Below are 16,703 nucleotides of genomic sequence, written 5' to 3' on the forward strand. Positions count from 1 at the left end.
AATCTAGGGGATTGAGACTTTACTGATTAGCCATTGGTTGCACAAGCATGGAGACATGAATTTGGATCCCAAGCATCAATAAAGAAAGGAAAGTGTGTCAGTGCATGCTTACAATCCTAGTATTGTGGGGGAGAAAAGGACCCCTCAGGGGCCTTTCTTGCCAGCCTTTCTGAGCTAGTGAGGTTCAGGTTCAATGAGAAATTGTCCCCCTCCCCTAAATAGGTAGCAAGCAAATGAGGAAGATATCAAATATTGACCTCTGGCCTCTAAGTGCACATGTGGGCACCTGTGTGTATATCTATACAACATAGGTTCATACACAGAAGAAAATGTATACATACATAATACATACACATAAATACCACACATGTACACACACACACACACACACACACACACACACACACACTCCTCACCTTCCATTAATGATTCCCTGTTTGAAGTAATGTGTGTAAATAGCAAGCAGATAAATTTACTTTATCTAGCTACATCCTTCCTAGATCAAATCTCTGTCAATATGTTAATGCCTCCTTCTTAATTAGGATTATGTTTCATGGAAAAACAACAGGTGCAATTAAGATAAATAATAAAGATAGAATGCTTTGGGTTTCCATCTGTGCCTAGAGCTAAGGCTGTCCCACAGTCCTCCAGACCCAAAACCTGCCTGGAGAGAGCTGGTCTCCCAGGAGTACTCTCACTCCTAAGGTCACAGGTGAGACTCCACTTTTGCTCCACTAACTGTCCAAAGAGGGACCTGTCAGGAGCCACAGGACACAGGAACCACCTAGCAACCTGGGACAAGATCATTCCAGTCTCCATCTGCAACTGAGCTAAGGCTGTACCATAGCCCTCCAGGCACAAAGCCTGCCTGGAGAGAGTTTGTCTTCCAGGAGTGCTTTCAGACCTAATATCACTGGCTCAAAGGCCCACAGGAAGGACAAGCTCCAGTCAGAGACAGCAAGACCAACTAACATCAGAGATGACCAGATGGCCGGAGGGAAGTGCAAAAACCTAAGCAATAGAAATCAAGACTACCTGGCATCATCAGAACCCAGTTCTCCCACTACAGCAAGAGAAGCCCTTTAAGAGGAAACACAAAAATCTGTTAAAGATTTACAGGAAAACACAACCAAAAAGGTGAAGAAAGTGAACAAAACCATCCAAGATCTAAAAATAGAAATAGAACCAATAAAGAAATCACGAAAAAAAATAACCCCAGAGATAGAAAACCTAGGAAAGAGATCAGGAATCATAGGTGCAAGTATCACCCACAGAATACAAGAGATTGAAGAGAAAATCTCCTGGGCAGAAAATACCATAGAAAACATTGGAAAACATTGACACAACTGACAAAGAAAGTGCAAGATGCAATAATTTCCTAACCCAAAACATACAGGAAATCCAGGACACAATGAGAAGACCAAACCTAAGGATAACAGGTATAGAAGAGAGGAAAGATTCACAACATAAATGTCCAGTAAATATCTTCAACAAAATTATAGAAGAAAACTTCCCTAACCTAAAGAAGTCTCTGCCCATGAACATACAAGAAGCTTACAGAACTCTAAATAGATTGGACCAGAAAAGAAATTCCTCCCATCATATAATAGTTAAGACACGAAATGCACAAAACAAAGAAAGAATAGTAGCAGTAAAGGAAAAGGGACAAGTAACATATAAAAGCAGACATATCAGAATTACACCAGACTTCTCAACAAAGACTATGAAAACTAGAAGATCCTGGGCAGATGTCATACAGACCCTAAGAGAACACAAATGCCAGCACAGGCTACTATACCCAGCAAAACTCTCAATTAACATAGATGGAGAAACCAAGATATTCCACAACAAACCCATATTTAAACTATCTTTCCACAAATCCAGCCCTACAAAGGATAATAGGTAGAAACTCCAACACAAGGAGTGAAACTACACCCTAGAAAAGGCAGGAAAGTAATCTTCTTGCAATAAACCCAAAAGAAAGTAGCCACACAGCATAATCCCACCTCTAACAACAAAAATAACAGGAACCACAGCCACTGATTCTTAATATTTCTTAAAATCAGTGGACTCAATTCCCCAATAAAAAGACATAGACTAACAGACTGGATATGTAAACAGGACCCAGGATTTTGCTGCATACAAGAAATGCACCTCAGTGACAAAAACAGATCCTACCTCACAGAAAAACATTGGAAATATTTTCCCAAGAAAATTGTCCCAAGAAACAAACTGTTGTAACCATTCTAATATTGAATAAAATTCACTTTCAACCAAGTTATCAAAAAAGATAAGGAAGGACACTTCATACTCATCAAAGGAAAAATCTACCAGGATGAAGTCTCATTTCTGAACAACTATGCTCCAAATAGAAGGGTATCCACTTTCATAAAAGAAACTTTACTAAAGATCAAAGCATACATTGCACCACACACAATAATTGTGGGAGACTTCAACACATCACTCTCATCAATAGACATATCATGGATACAGAAACTAAAAAGAGACACAGTGAAACCAATGGAAGTAATGGACCAAATGGATTTAACAGATAATTATAGAACATTTTATCATAAAACAAAAGAATATACCTTCTTTTCAGCACCTCGTGGTACCTTCTCAAAAATTGACCATAAAATTGGTCACAAAACAGGTATGGACATATACAAAAAGATTGAAATAATCTCATGCATCCTATCAGATCACATGGACTAAGACTGGTCTTCAATAACAACAAAACCAACAGAAAGGCCACATACATATGGAAGCTGAACAACCTCTACTCAATGATAACTTGGTCAAGGAAGAAGTAAAGAAAGAAATTAAAGACTATTTTAGAATTTAATGAAAATGAAGGTAGAGCATACCAAAAGTTATGAGACACACTGAAAGCAGTGCTGAGAGGGAAACTCATAGCTCTGAGTGCCTCCAAAGAGAAACTGGAGAGAGCATACACTAAGAGTTTGACAGCACAACTGAACGTTCTAGAACAAAAAGAAGCAAATATACCCAAGAGGAGTAGACTTCAGGAAATAATCAAATTACAGTTGAGATTAACCAAGAAGAAACAAAAAGAACTATACAAAGAATCAACAAAACCAGGAGCTGGTTCTTTGAAAAATCAAAAAGATAGATAAACCCTCAGTGAGACTAAACATAGGGCACAAAGCCAGTATTCAAATTACCAAAATCAGAAATGAAAATGGAGACATTAAAGAAGAAACTGAGGAAATTAAAAAATTGTCAGATTCTACTTAAAATAAAACTGGAAAATCTGGATGAAATAGACAATTTTCTAGACAGATATCAGGTACCAAATTTCAATTAGGATCAAATAAACCATCTAAACTATCCCATCCCATAATCCCTAAAGAAATAAAAACAGTCATTAAAACTTTCCTACTCCCCACCCCAAAAGCCCAGGAACAGATGGGTTTAGTGCAGAATTTTATCAGACCTTCAAAGAAGACTTAATACCAATGCTCTTCAAATTATTCCACAAAATATAAAGAGACCGAACACTAACCAATTTGTTCTTTGAAGCCACAATTATGCTTATTCCTAACCCACACAAAGGCCCAACAAAGGAAGACAACTTCAGAGCAATTTTACTCATGAATATTTATTCAGAAATACTCAATAAAATTCTTGCAAACTGAATTCAAGAACACATCAAAACTATCCTTTACCTTTATCAGGTAGGCTTCATCCCAGGGATGCAGGGATGGTTCAATATATGGAAATCCATCAATGTATTCCACTATAAAAACAAACTCAAAAAATAAAACCACACGATCATCTCATTAGATACTGAGAAAGCATTTGACAAAATTCAACACCCCTTCATGATAGAAGTCTTGGAAAGATCAGGATTTCAAGGCCCATAACTAAACATAGTAAAAGCAATATACGGTCAACCAATAGCCAACATTATACTAAATGGAAAGAAACTTGAAACAATCCCACTAAAATCAGGGACTAGACAAGGCTTGTCCACTCTCTTCCTACCTATTTAAAATAGTACTTGACGTCCTAGCCAGAGCAATTAGACAAGAAAACAAGGTCAAAGGGATACAAATTAGAAAGGAAGAATTGACAATATCACTATTTGCAGATGATATGATAGTATACTTAAGTGACCCCACAAATTCCACCAGAGATCTCCTACAACTGATAAACAACTTCAGCAAAGTGTCTGGATATAAAATTAACTCAAACAAATCAGTAGCCTTCCTCTACTCTGAGGATGAACAGGCTAAGAAAGGAATTAGGGAAATGACACCCTTCACAATAGTCACAAATAATATAAAATACCTTGGTGTGACTCTAACCAAGCAAGGGAAGGATCTGTATGACCAGAACTTCAAGTCTCTGAAGAAACAAATTGAAGAATATTTCATAAGATGGAAAGATCTCCCATGCTCATGGATTGGCAGGATTAATATAGCAAAAATGGCCATATTGTCGAAAGCAATCTACAGATTCGATGCAATCCCCATCAAAATTCCAACTCAATTCTTCATAGAGTTAGAAAGCAATTTGCAAATTCATTTGGAATAACAAAAAAACCTAGGATAGGAAAACTTTTCTCAACAATAAAAGACCTTCTGGGGGAAATCACCACATCTGACTTCAAGCTGTATTACAGAGGAATCATGATAAAAACTACATGGTATCGGTACAGAGACAGGTAGGTAAATCAATGGAATAGAATTGGAGACCCAGAAATGAACCCACACACCTATGCACTTGATCTTTAGCAAGGAGCTAAAGACATCCAATGGAAAAAAGGCAGCTTTTTCAACAAAAGGTGCTGATTCAACTGGAGGTCAGCATGTAGAAGAATGCAAATCAATCCATTTTTAACTCCTTGTACAGAGCTCACGTCCAAGTGAATCAAAGACCTCCGCATGAAGCCAGATACACAGAAACTAATAGAAGAGAAAACGGGGAAGAACCTTGAACACATTGGTACAGGAGAAATTTTCCTGAACAGAACACTAATGGCTTATGCTCTAAGATTAAGAATAGACAAATGGCACGTCACAAAACTGCAAAGCTTCTCTAAGGCAAAAGATACTATCAATAGGACAGAACAGCAATAAACAGATTGAGGAAAGATCTTTATCAATTTTACATCTGATAGAGGGCTAATATCCAATAGATACAAAGAACTCAAGAAGTTAGTCTCCAAATAATCAAATAATCCTATTGAAAATGGAGGACAGAGCTAAACAAAGAATTCTGAGCTGAGGAATATCAAATGGCTGAGAAAACACTAAAGAAATGTTCAACATCTTTAGTCATCAGGGAAATGCAAATCAAAACAACCCTGAGATTCCACCTCACACCAGTCAGAATGGCTAAGATCAAAATCTCAGATTATAGCAGATGCTGGCAAGGATGTGGAGAAAGAGGAACACTCCTCCATTTTTGGCGTGATTGCAAGCTAGTAAAACCACTCTGGAAATCAGTCTGGTGGTTCCCCAGAAAGGTGTACATAGTGCTACCTGAGGACCCAACTATACCACTCCTGGGCATGTACCCAGAAGATGCTTTAACGTATAACAAGGACACATGCTCCACTATATTCATAGCAATCTTATTAATAGTAGCCAGAACCCAAAAAGCACCCAGATGTACCTCAACAGATATTGCAGCACATTTACATAATGGAGTACTACTCAGCTATTAAAAACAATGACTTCTTCAAATTCTTAAGCAAATGGATGGATCTAGAAAATATCCTGAGTGAGGTAACCTAGTCACAAAAAAACCCAAACAAACAAACAAACAAAAAAACCCACATGGTATGCACTCACTGATAAGTGAATATTAGCCCAAAAGCTTGGAATACCCAAGATACAATTCACAGACCACATGAAGCTCAAGAAGAAGGAAGACCAAAGTGTGGATGCTTCAGTCCTTCTTAGAAGGGGGAACAAATACTCAGGGTAGGACATACAGGGACAACGAGTGCAGCAGAGACTGAAGGAAAGGTCATCCAGAGACTGCAGAATTGCACCACCTGGAGAGCCATCCCATATGCTGCCACCAAACCCAGTCACTATTGCTGATGACAAGAATCACTTCTGACAGCAGCCTGATATGGATGTCTCCTGAGAGGCTTTGCTCTCTTGCCTTACTGATACAGATGTGGATGCTTGCAGCTAACCATCATACTGAGCCTGGGGACCCCTATGGAGGAGTTAGAGAAAGGACTGAAGGAGCTGAAGGGATTTGCAAGACCATAGGAAGAACAACAATATCAACCAACCAGATGCCCCAGAGCTCCCAGGAACTAAACCACCAGCCAAAGAATACACTTGCGGGGAGGACCCTTGGCTGCAGCTGTATATGGAGTAGATAATGGCCTTGTCTGGCATGAATAAGAGGAGAAGCCCTTGGTCCTGTGAAGGCTCTTTTCCCTAGTGTAGGGGAATGCCAGGGTGTTGAGTTGGGAGTTGGTGGGAGGGAGGGAGAGCATCCCTATAGAAGCAAGGGGAGGGGACATGGGAGAGAGGAGAATGGGAAAGGGGATAACATTTGAAATGTAAATTCACTCCAAACTATCCAACAAAAATAAGATAAATAATAAAAGGAATGTGGGGTGTGGGGGAAGCCCTGATTGTGTGAGTCCCAAGCGAATGTGTGCCATTGACATAAGCAAGGTCATCTATGGGAAAATAGCTAAGTCCCCACCCCAGGGTATGGTTCTGAGGGGTGACTGTGCTTTCCTCTGGCCCATGTGCAGATATTGATAGAGTCAGCAGAAAGTGTCCACCATACTTTTTCCCTGTGCCAAGACATTTGTGGCCTCTAGACTGCTCCACTACTAAGACATTTCCTACAAAGTTTAAGCAAATCCATCTCTTTGTTCATCTGTGATACTAGTTTATTTGTTTGTAATAACCCCACTCCCTTGCTCAGTTGTGTGTAATGATCCTGCCTCTCAGTTCAACTGCATAAAAAAATGCCAGTTTCTAGATTCTCCATCAGAGATCTCGGCCTGACCAATCCCAGGTTTTGTGTCTCTGTATCCTGTGTTACCTTTTCTTTATCCCCTTTCTGACCAGTCGGCTCCAAATAAGGGTTCAATCACAATTTTAAGAACCCACAGCCCAAGTATTTATCTCGAATGTGTTTTTAATTACTTTGGACAGATGGATATGGCAGAGAAAACTCCACAATCGTTTGAGACATTTGAGTTCGTAACTCCATGACCAATACCTTCTTCCAGTCTGACTCTAGGATACTGCTGTTGAAAGACACAAGTGTGTTCAAAAGCAATTGGTTCAGAGGGGCCACTAAACAGACATAAACTTTTTGTTTATGGGGGGGTAGATGAGTATTATTGTTGAGTAATTCTGCACTTCTGGGAAAGTTTATTAATTTTTTAATAATGAAAATGTGTTAGAAATGTAAGATTCAGAAGATTGCACAGTAGGCCAAATTGTGTTTTCCTTAAGGAAATGCTTTCATCTTTCCTAAGTTAGGTGAAATAGGACATAGTCTGAGATAAAACTCCTTCTGGTATCTTGAAGATAAAATGTGTAAGGGCAGGTAAGATGGACCTATAGCAGTTTTGTAGTATATGTGGTTTCTGTTTTAGGTAATTGCTTTATCCCCTCTCAAATGGGCAATACATGCTTTCAGAAATTCTTGAAAGCAGTTTTTAGGCCAGTTGTTTTCAACCTGTCGGTGGCCACCCATTTAGGGTTTGTTGAACCCTTTCAGATTGTTACATTACAATTCACAATGGTAGCAAAATTACAGTTCTGAAGTAGCAGCGAAATAATTTTATGGTTGGGAGTCTCTACAACATGGGGAACTGTATTGAAGGTTCTCGGCAGCAGGAAGGTTGAAAAAAACACCATTTTAAATGAATATGTGGTATGGGGGAAGTCATATGTTTGTGGTTGAACCCTTATATGCTTGAAAATTTACCAGCTAAGGGAAATATCTTAATTAGGATTTCTATTGCTGTGACAAATCACCATGACCAAAATCAACTTGGGGAGAATTTTTTTTAGCTATAAAGCTTCATATTATAATCTTCACGGAGGGAAGTCAAACCAGGAGCTCAAACTGGGCAGGTACCTGGAGGTGGGAGCTGGCGCAGAGAACTGCTGCAAATAGCTTGCTTCCCATGTCTTGCTCAACTTGCTTATAGAATCTGAGACCACTAGCCCATGGATGGCACTGCTCACTGTGAACTAAGCTTTCTCCGATTCATCAATCAAGAAAATGTACTACAGGTTTGCTCACAGGCCAAAGCAGTGGAAGCATTTTCTCAATTGAACTTTCCTCTTATGAATCGACTCTGGCTTGTGTTAAGCTGATATAAGACTAGCCAGCACAAGATACTATAGGGATATCTATACATTTATGGCTGGGGCAGCCTCCTTTGGGAGGAGGGGCTTTCTGGCTTTTGTTACTCCTGTCGTCCCACCAAGTTGCTTCATCCTGTCTTAATAGGAGGGGAGGTGCATAAGTCTCCTCGACTATGCAACTACATAGGTCATGTTTGGTTAATATCCTTGGGGAACTTACCCTTTTCTGAAGGGATCCAGGGAAGAAGAGAGAATGGTAGGAGGAGCTGGAAGGAGAGGAGGGAAGGGAAATTAAGATATGGGTGTAATGTATGAGAGAAGAATAAATAAAAAACTAAAAGACTGAGAGCTGAATGGTCAATGTGAGCTTAGAAGAAATCTTTATTGTAGTTACATTTAGGGAGATGGTTATATAGTTCCCTTAGTTAAGATGTGCTGTTTTTTTTTCTTTTAGTGCAATGTAAAAAACAGTGTTTGCTTTGCCAGGGCTAGACCAAAGAAACCTAAACACAGCAGGATATAAAGTTACTAGACAACGGATGTTAGACTGTATTATATACAAACACATAATGAGTAATAGAAAAGTGAGATTTATCAAACATCATCACAGGTGCATGCCAAAGACCTTACAATGAAACAATATCCATTACACATATAATTAAGCAAAAATCACTCACAGCTTATATTTAATGTGTTTAGCTTATCAAGTATGTCTTGACACACTATTATAAAACACTAGGGTAAGGGACTGAGGATTGAAGACTGGCTCAGTGATGAGGAATGCTTGCTGCTCTTCAGAGTACTACAGTTGACCTTCTAGTAGAGGATAGACAGCTTGCACTCTCCTTTAACTTCAGATTCAGAGGATCTAAACATATATGGCAGACACACACACACACACACACACACACACACACACACTCCATATCCACACACACCACATCCACATACTATGCACATGCACCACATACACACATATGCATGCACACACACATACATACACATATCACATATCACATACACACATACATACCACATATAATCACCCACACCCACACCACATACACACACCACATACATAAAGGCACACACACACACACACACACACACACACACACACCATACCACATTCACACACCATACCATACCACACCATATACACACCATATATCCACACCTTATGTACACACACACATCCCACATATGCAACACACACAAATAAAAATAAAATCACTTTAAATAGTACCTCTTATAAAAACAACCTCTGACATCTTGTGGTATAATCTTCTCCTCAAGTGTCTAGCGAGGCCCACTCATGTCCCCAAGCTTTCCTTTGAAGAATAAATTTTATTATTTTTCAACATATATAATAGCATGTAGTTCATATGCTTCTCAACTGAAAATTGTTAGGTGGTAACCTTCAAGGAATTGATGCATTTCATGAAATTGTGAAACTGTGAAATTGACAGAATGTTCTTGTTTATGCATTGGTGCCGTGTTTTCTGGAGAATGTTCTTTTTTTTTTTTTTTTTTGGTTCTTTTTTTTGGAGCTGGGGTCCGAACCCAGGGCCTTGCGCTTCCTAGGCAAGCGCTCTACCACTGAGCTAAATCCCCAACCCTCTGGAGAATGTTCTTAACACTCATAATTTATTTAAAGTTAAGGATAGCTAGAGGTTTGTCACTGTTAGAACCTTCTTTAAAGAATTAGACTTGACTTTAATAATTGGTCTGGGTGCATGTCATGTTTGTACATATAAAGCCAGAGGACTACGTCATGGCCTTCCTCATACCATTTCTTTGTTATGTTCTATATGGATGTAGAAAGCAGAGATGTGGAGAGAGAGAGAGAGAGAGAGAGAGAGAGAGAGAGAGAGAGAGAGAGAGAGAGAGAGAGAGAGAGAGAGACTGGTTGGCAAGGGCTTTTGAAATTCCAAAGCTTACCTTCAGTGACACACTTTCTCCAACAAGGCACATTCCCTAATCCTTCTAATTCTTTCAAAGAGTTCTATATTCTAATTACTAAGCATTCAAACATATGAGTCCATGGGGACCACCACACAGACACAGGGAACTGATACATGCATGAACTCACAGAAACCACGTTGGCATGCAACAAACCTTCACAAATTCAAGCCAGACAAAATCCCAGCATGGAGAAGGGGGAAGTAGGCATACATTCCCACACTTAACTTAGAAGCCATTTGCAATTACTACAAGCTGGGAAAGGGGACATCAGTTTTCTCTACGGGGGTGACATGGGTATATCAACCACATTCCAGGGCAGGCCCCATGCCTAGGAAAGGTTGGATGACACAGAACAGACTCTGTATTTTTTTAATGTGTCTCTTGGTTTTGTGGGTTTTTTGTATTATTGGTTTTTGTGCTTGTTTTAATTACTTTACATTTATTTATTTAGTGTGTTGGAGCATATGATATGGTACAGTTGTAGAGAACAGAGAAGGATTTGCAGGTATCAGGTCTTTCTTGCTACTATATGTTGCTCACGGATTAAACTCAGGTCATGATATTTGTCAGCAAAAAAGCAGGCCCACTGACTCTTGTTTTGGGCCCTAAATCTTCAAGTATAGCTATGGGCTTTGAGTATATCTATGTGCAGTTCTGTCAAGTTTTGATTCTTGTATATCATCACTCTCTCGTTAGGTACATGCACATTAAAACTTTTTATATACTGTTAGACAATGGCCATTCTTTCTGTAAGGCATGCTCTCTTATTTTGTGGCAACACTTGGTCAGCAAATACACTCTAAGTTATATGCCAAAGTGCTTCTCTTTTTATTGGTGTAACAATGTGTAGTTTTGCCTTTTCTTCTCTAGTTATTTATGCAGTTATATTTCAGGTGCATTTCCTGTAAGCTGCATATGATTAAATGTTGCTTCTTTGTTTGAAGACAAACATTTCCAGTTTTTAATCAGCCATTTGGTGGTTTAAATGAAATGATTACCAATATGGTGGATTCTGATAACCCGCATTTCTACAGTTTTCCTCTACTGTTCTACCCTCTATTCCTTTTTCATGTTTAATAACTTCTTTTTCACCACTGAGACATAGTCAGTGTCCGTGTCATTTGTTGGAGGTTGCTTTAGAGTTCATAGTCTACATTTTTGACTTCGCACTCTCTATTTACAAATACTATCATGATATATGTTGCTTGCCTGTTCTTTGCTGTGACAAGCATGCAAGAAATACTTTGCAGGAGAAATGATGTATCTACTAATGGTTTCAAAGGTTCCAGTTAACTGCCTCTGTTATTTCTAGGTCTGTAATGGACCTAGTATGTGATGCTTCTCGTCTTGGGTAAATAAATGGAGGCAGAGAGGAGGGATGCGATAAATATAGTGCCCAAGTATAAAGGTCCTCAAACGTTGTTCTTAGAAATAAAAGTAGCAGTAGCAGAGCATGGTGGTCCATGCATTTAACACCAGCACTCAGGAGGCAGAGGCAGGTGGATTTCTGAGTCTGAGAACAGGTTGGTTTATGGAGCAAGTTCAAAGAAAGCCAGGGTCCTTGCCCAGCGAAACCCTGTCTCAAAAACAGTACAAACAAACAGACCAACAAAAATAAAATTAAGTGAAGAGATATCTTAAACACTGACCAATTTTAGTTACATAAAATGTACTGTTAGTAGAAAAACAAATAGCATAAGCGGAGGGAAAACAAGGAACAACAAGAGTGGATAGGTCAACACAACTCAAAGACGTTCACTTCGAAGTCATCCGTCCTCCGTGATGCAATGCTCATTAGGCTTCGCCTTCCATAGCTTCAACATCTCCCAACAGTTCATTCAATGATGCCTTTGTGAATGGATTAATCCATTGATTAGGTCAGATTCTCCATGATCAATGACTTCCCCAGTGTTCTTTACTGGACACTAAACTTGTGATGAAGCCTTCAACACATGAGCCACCTGGGATGTTTTCTAGCCAAGGGACACATGTCCCTGCAGTATCTCTTGTTAAAACAAATTACAGAAACCTTACTATGACTTCCTTCTCATCCACTTAACTTATGTTATTATTGTATATTGTACATGGTCTAATATTGTATATGCATATTAGATATTGTACATGTTACATCTCTCGCCAACATCCATATTGTCAAAAGGATTCTTTCTTTCTATGTGTAAGATTAGAAAACACAATCAAAAGGCAATGTGATGGCTCAGAGAGTGAAGGCACCCACTGCAATGGCAGCCAGTTCATCTGACTTGGCTGTCTGAGACACACATAGTGGAAGAAGAGAAGATATTGTTACAAGATGTCCTCTGATCCCCATAGGCCCAACACACACACACACACACACACACACACACACACACACCCTACATGCAGCACAAACAATACATGCTCGTATGCACACAGCATGCACACATACATCACACACACATGCACTCATGCATAATAAATATGATAAAAATGTTAAAATGCAATTAAAATAGTCATTTACATGAGCGATAGAAGCCTTTTAGTGTCCCAGGATGGTGGTTGGCTGGTGTCTTCCCTTAACATGCAAAGGCCCATGTTCCTCTCTATCATTTTTCTTCTACCTGAACCACTTTCCAAAGAATTATTTTTCAAGATTTATTTATTTTTCATGTGTGTGTTTTACAAGTATATATGTATGTGCACCATGTAAGTGCTTGGCACCCACTGAAGTCTATAGAGAGTGTTAGAACCTCTAGAACTGGAAATATGGGTGACCGTGAGCCACCTTATGAGTACTGATGAGTGAACTCAGTCTTCTGCAAGAGCTGGGGCAACCCATTGCTCCAGAGCCTCATAGAACTTCTTTGAACCAATACCGCAACAGAAATTTGCTATTATTGAATTCTTTAGGTTTTTGTATGTCTGTATAAGTTCACCTATGAAAAAGGTTACGTGGTATTAACTCTTGATTGAAAGAAAGTCAGAAAAATTTCCCTTTTCATGATTTAAACATTTTTCCACTGTGTTCTGGCTTAAATTGCCGTGAGAATCTTATTCCTTTGACTGTAAACACTTCTATACTTCCGAAGGAATTTAACTAGAATGTATCTTGATCATTTTCGTCATGGTTTTTGTTGCTGAGACTTTTTTTGAGATTTTTGAATGGGCAAATGTAGTTTTCATCAAGTTCAGAAAATGTAGGTCATCATTCCTTCAAATAATTGTTCTAATCTCCTTTCTTATATTAGCTTACAGGCTAATATCAACTACATAAAATTTCTTTAGGTATCCCTGATGCCCTGCTCACAATAGTCATGTTTCCCCCATGTGTGTATTTTCTCTTAGAATTATTTTGTGTTTTCAAGTTCACCAATCTTTTTCTTTATACTTATCTAATTTATCCTAATCCAATCTATCACACACTTCATTATGCCCACTGTGCTACTCAACTCTCAAAGGTTAAAAGTCCCACGCCCCTTAGCACAGACGCACACTTCTGTTCTGTGTAAATATGCATAATGCAATTACAGAATTCTTTAATAGACTCTGATCTCCAGTATTTCTGTATTTTTATTATTGATGGTATTTTGCTGATTTTTTTTTATTCCTGGTAGTTGCTTACCAGGATTGAAAGATTTTAAGATTTTGAGAAAATTTCTATATTAGTGTCTGGATATTTTTATATTTCTATAAAATTTCTTGGTCTTTGCAGATTTTTTCATCTTACTGGATTTGCCTAAGAGTGTCCTGGATGTCTTGTATCTCAGGAAAGTTTCCAGCCAAGGAAATCTGGATGGTTTTTCACTCTGGTTACATAGAGGGAAATTAATTCACTTAGGCTTGTACTCTTGGCCTAGTGCAGTCCCCTCCTCAAACTAATTTCACTGTGCCGCCCGCCTCACTTTGAATTTATCCATTTCCTAGACTGACCATGCAAACAGGACTTGAGGTCGCTCCACGGACTGTTCCCATGTTGTTTCTGTGGCCTTTGTCTGACCTTTGTTTCTCTACATTCATGTACTCAGAACTACGTAGCTGATAACTCACACGCAACCTTTGCTGATGCCTCCGCGCCATCTCTACTGCTTTCTTGTATTAGGTGCCTTGGTCACGCTAGAGCCCCGTAAGTTCCCCATGCTAGGAGACCTTTAGAGTCTGACCGGCTCCTTTGTCTGTGCACCTTGGCCGGTGAACAGCTGTGGATATATATCATCACTTCACCTCACTTGTTCTTTCTTTCAGGAATTCCCCCCTCCGTACTGCCCATATCTGTCACCCCCAAAACAGATACTTCTTACCGCGTGTCCTGTTGTACAGTTTTGAAATGTGGGACAGTGAATTCCATCAATGCTATTTTATCTTGGCCCAAATCAGAAGGCTTGTGCCAGTTTTAAAAGATTTTTTTTTTTTTTGGCTGGGCTCTCTTTGCTACTAGACAAAAGTATCCAAAGTGATATAAATACCAACTGCGGTATTTTGGGAAGAAAACTGTGTCAGTGTCAAAGCACCTGACTCCAAATCTCATTGTTATTTTATAAAAATCCAAACCCTTCAGTACGTCACAGCACCCTCATGCTTCTGATTCTTCATTTGCAGAGTGGAGACATTAAAAGATGCCATGCTATCAGACTGGATGGGAATTCTGTATTTTTACATTCTTTTCAAAATGAAAAGCTCTGAGCAAATGGTTATTATTTTAGTTATTATTTAGCCTCCTGCAATAAAAACAGAATCACAAGAGCTTTCTCTTTTCCTCTGAAACAACATCTAATACATTATTGCACAATTTCAACTACATTATTTTCAAAAATGCTTTCGTGTTTTGGAATTTAATTTGAACACCATAATAATTCAGGGTATAATCCGTAGAACAATGTCAGAAAATGTAGAAATTAAAGTTGTTTTTTTTTTTAAACAGATACACATCAGTGTTCAGCACAAAGAGGACTCTTCATTTTAGTGAAATATGCAAACATTAGTCAATATTTTATGGTGCTGGCTAAAGTAAGAAAGAAGAAAATTAGTAAATTTAGTGGTAGTTCCTCTCTGTAGACGTGTCCAGAAAAATGTATAAATATACAAAGAATAAAGAAATCCAGTGGGTCATTGGCATTGTATCATAACTTCTGGACCTGTAGATCATCCAGTTATACCAGCAAGATATCCCATCATCACACAAGGGACTACATCCTCCAGATCACCCTCTGAGGTGGGCTGATGCTATGGACTCCTCGATGGTCATTCACAACTGTTCTTGATGGCAAACACTAAATTTGTTCATGTTTTCTCTGACCTGTTTACTTCAGTTTTGGGGTACATACTGATTATAGTAAACAAATGAGAATGCTATCTTTGTGAGAATGATATTTCAAAGTCTGGAGCCATTCTCAGTTTGCTATGCCTGCTTCCTGCTTGTGCTTTAAAGATGTGAGCTCTAAGCTTGCTCCTCTGGCTTGTTACGCTTGTTTACCACCAGGCTTCCTTGTGGTGATGGCGGCGGAGTCTAACCCCTAGGACAGTAAGTCCGAATAAACCTGAGTTAGGGTGTTTTATCACACACAGAAAAGTAATTAACAGGTGATCAGTATGAATACATATTGTCACAAAGAAATAACTTTCCTAGAAAACTGTGGTGAAAAGGGGAGAATATTTTAAGTATAATTTTAAGAATTCTTTAAATGCCATGATCAACATTTCACCAAATTAATTGATGGATCTGAGTATACATTTGAGAATATATTACTTTGTGTCAATTAATTGCATTTAAAGGGAATCCTTTTTATACTACTTACCAAATGGAAGCAAGGGATACTAAACAAGCCCTGGTGATGCCTATAATCTACCTATTACTCAGGAGGCTGAGGTAGGTGAACCACGAACGGAAGGTCCTGCTTTTCAGAGAGAAAGGAGAGAATTGTATGCTGGACTCTATGGGATGCATGGAGGAAAGAGGTGAGGTAGCAGTCACCTACTGTCCCACTTAACTTTAGCTGTCAACTTGACACCTCTTAGAGACATCTGAGATGGGAATCCTACTTGAAAGAATGCCCAGATCACTTTAGCCTGTGAGCACAGCTGACTTAATTATTAACTGACAAGGAAGGACTCAACCCACTGCAGGCAACACCACTCTCTAGACAGATGGGTCTAGTCTGTATGAGGAATCAAGTATGATATCTCTATCTCTATCTCTATCTCTATCTCTATCTCTATCTCTATCTCTATCTCTATCTCTATCTCTATCTCTATATCTATATCTATATATGGAGAGAGAGAGAGAGAGAGAGAGAGAGAGAGAGAGAGAGAGAGAGATCCAGCAAGCATGCTTTCAACTTCAAAATTTTGCTTGAGTTTCCATCTCAACTTATGTCCATGATGGGCTGTGACCTGGAATTGTAAGCCAAATGGATCCTTTCGTATGTTATT

Source organism: Rattus norvegicus, chromosome 1 (genome assembly GCF_021556685.1).
Source record: "Rattus norvegicus strain SHRSP/BbbUtx chromosome 1, alternate assembly SHRSP_T2T, whole genome shotgun sequence".
NCBI lineage: Eukaryota > Metazoa > Chordata > Mammalia > Rodentia > Muridae > Rattus > Rattus norvegicus.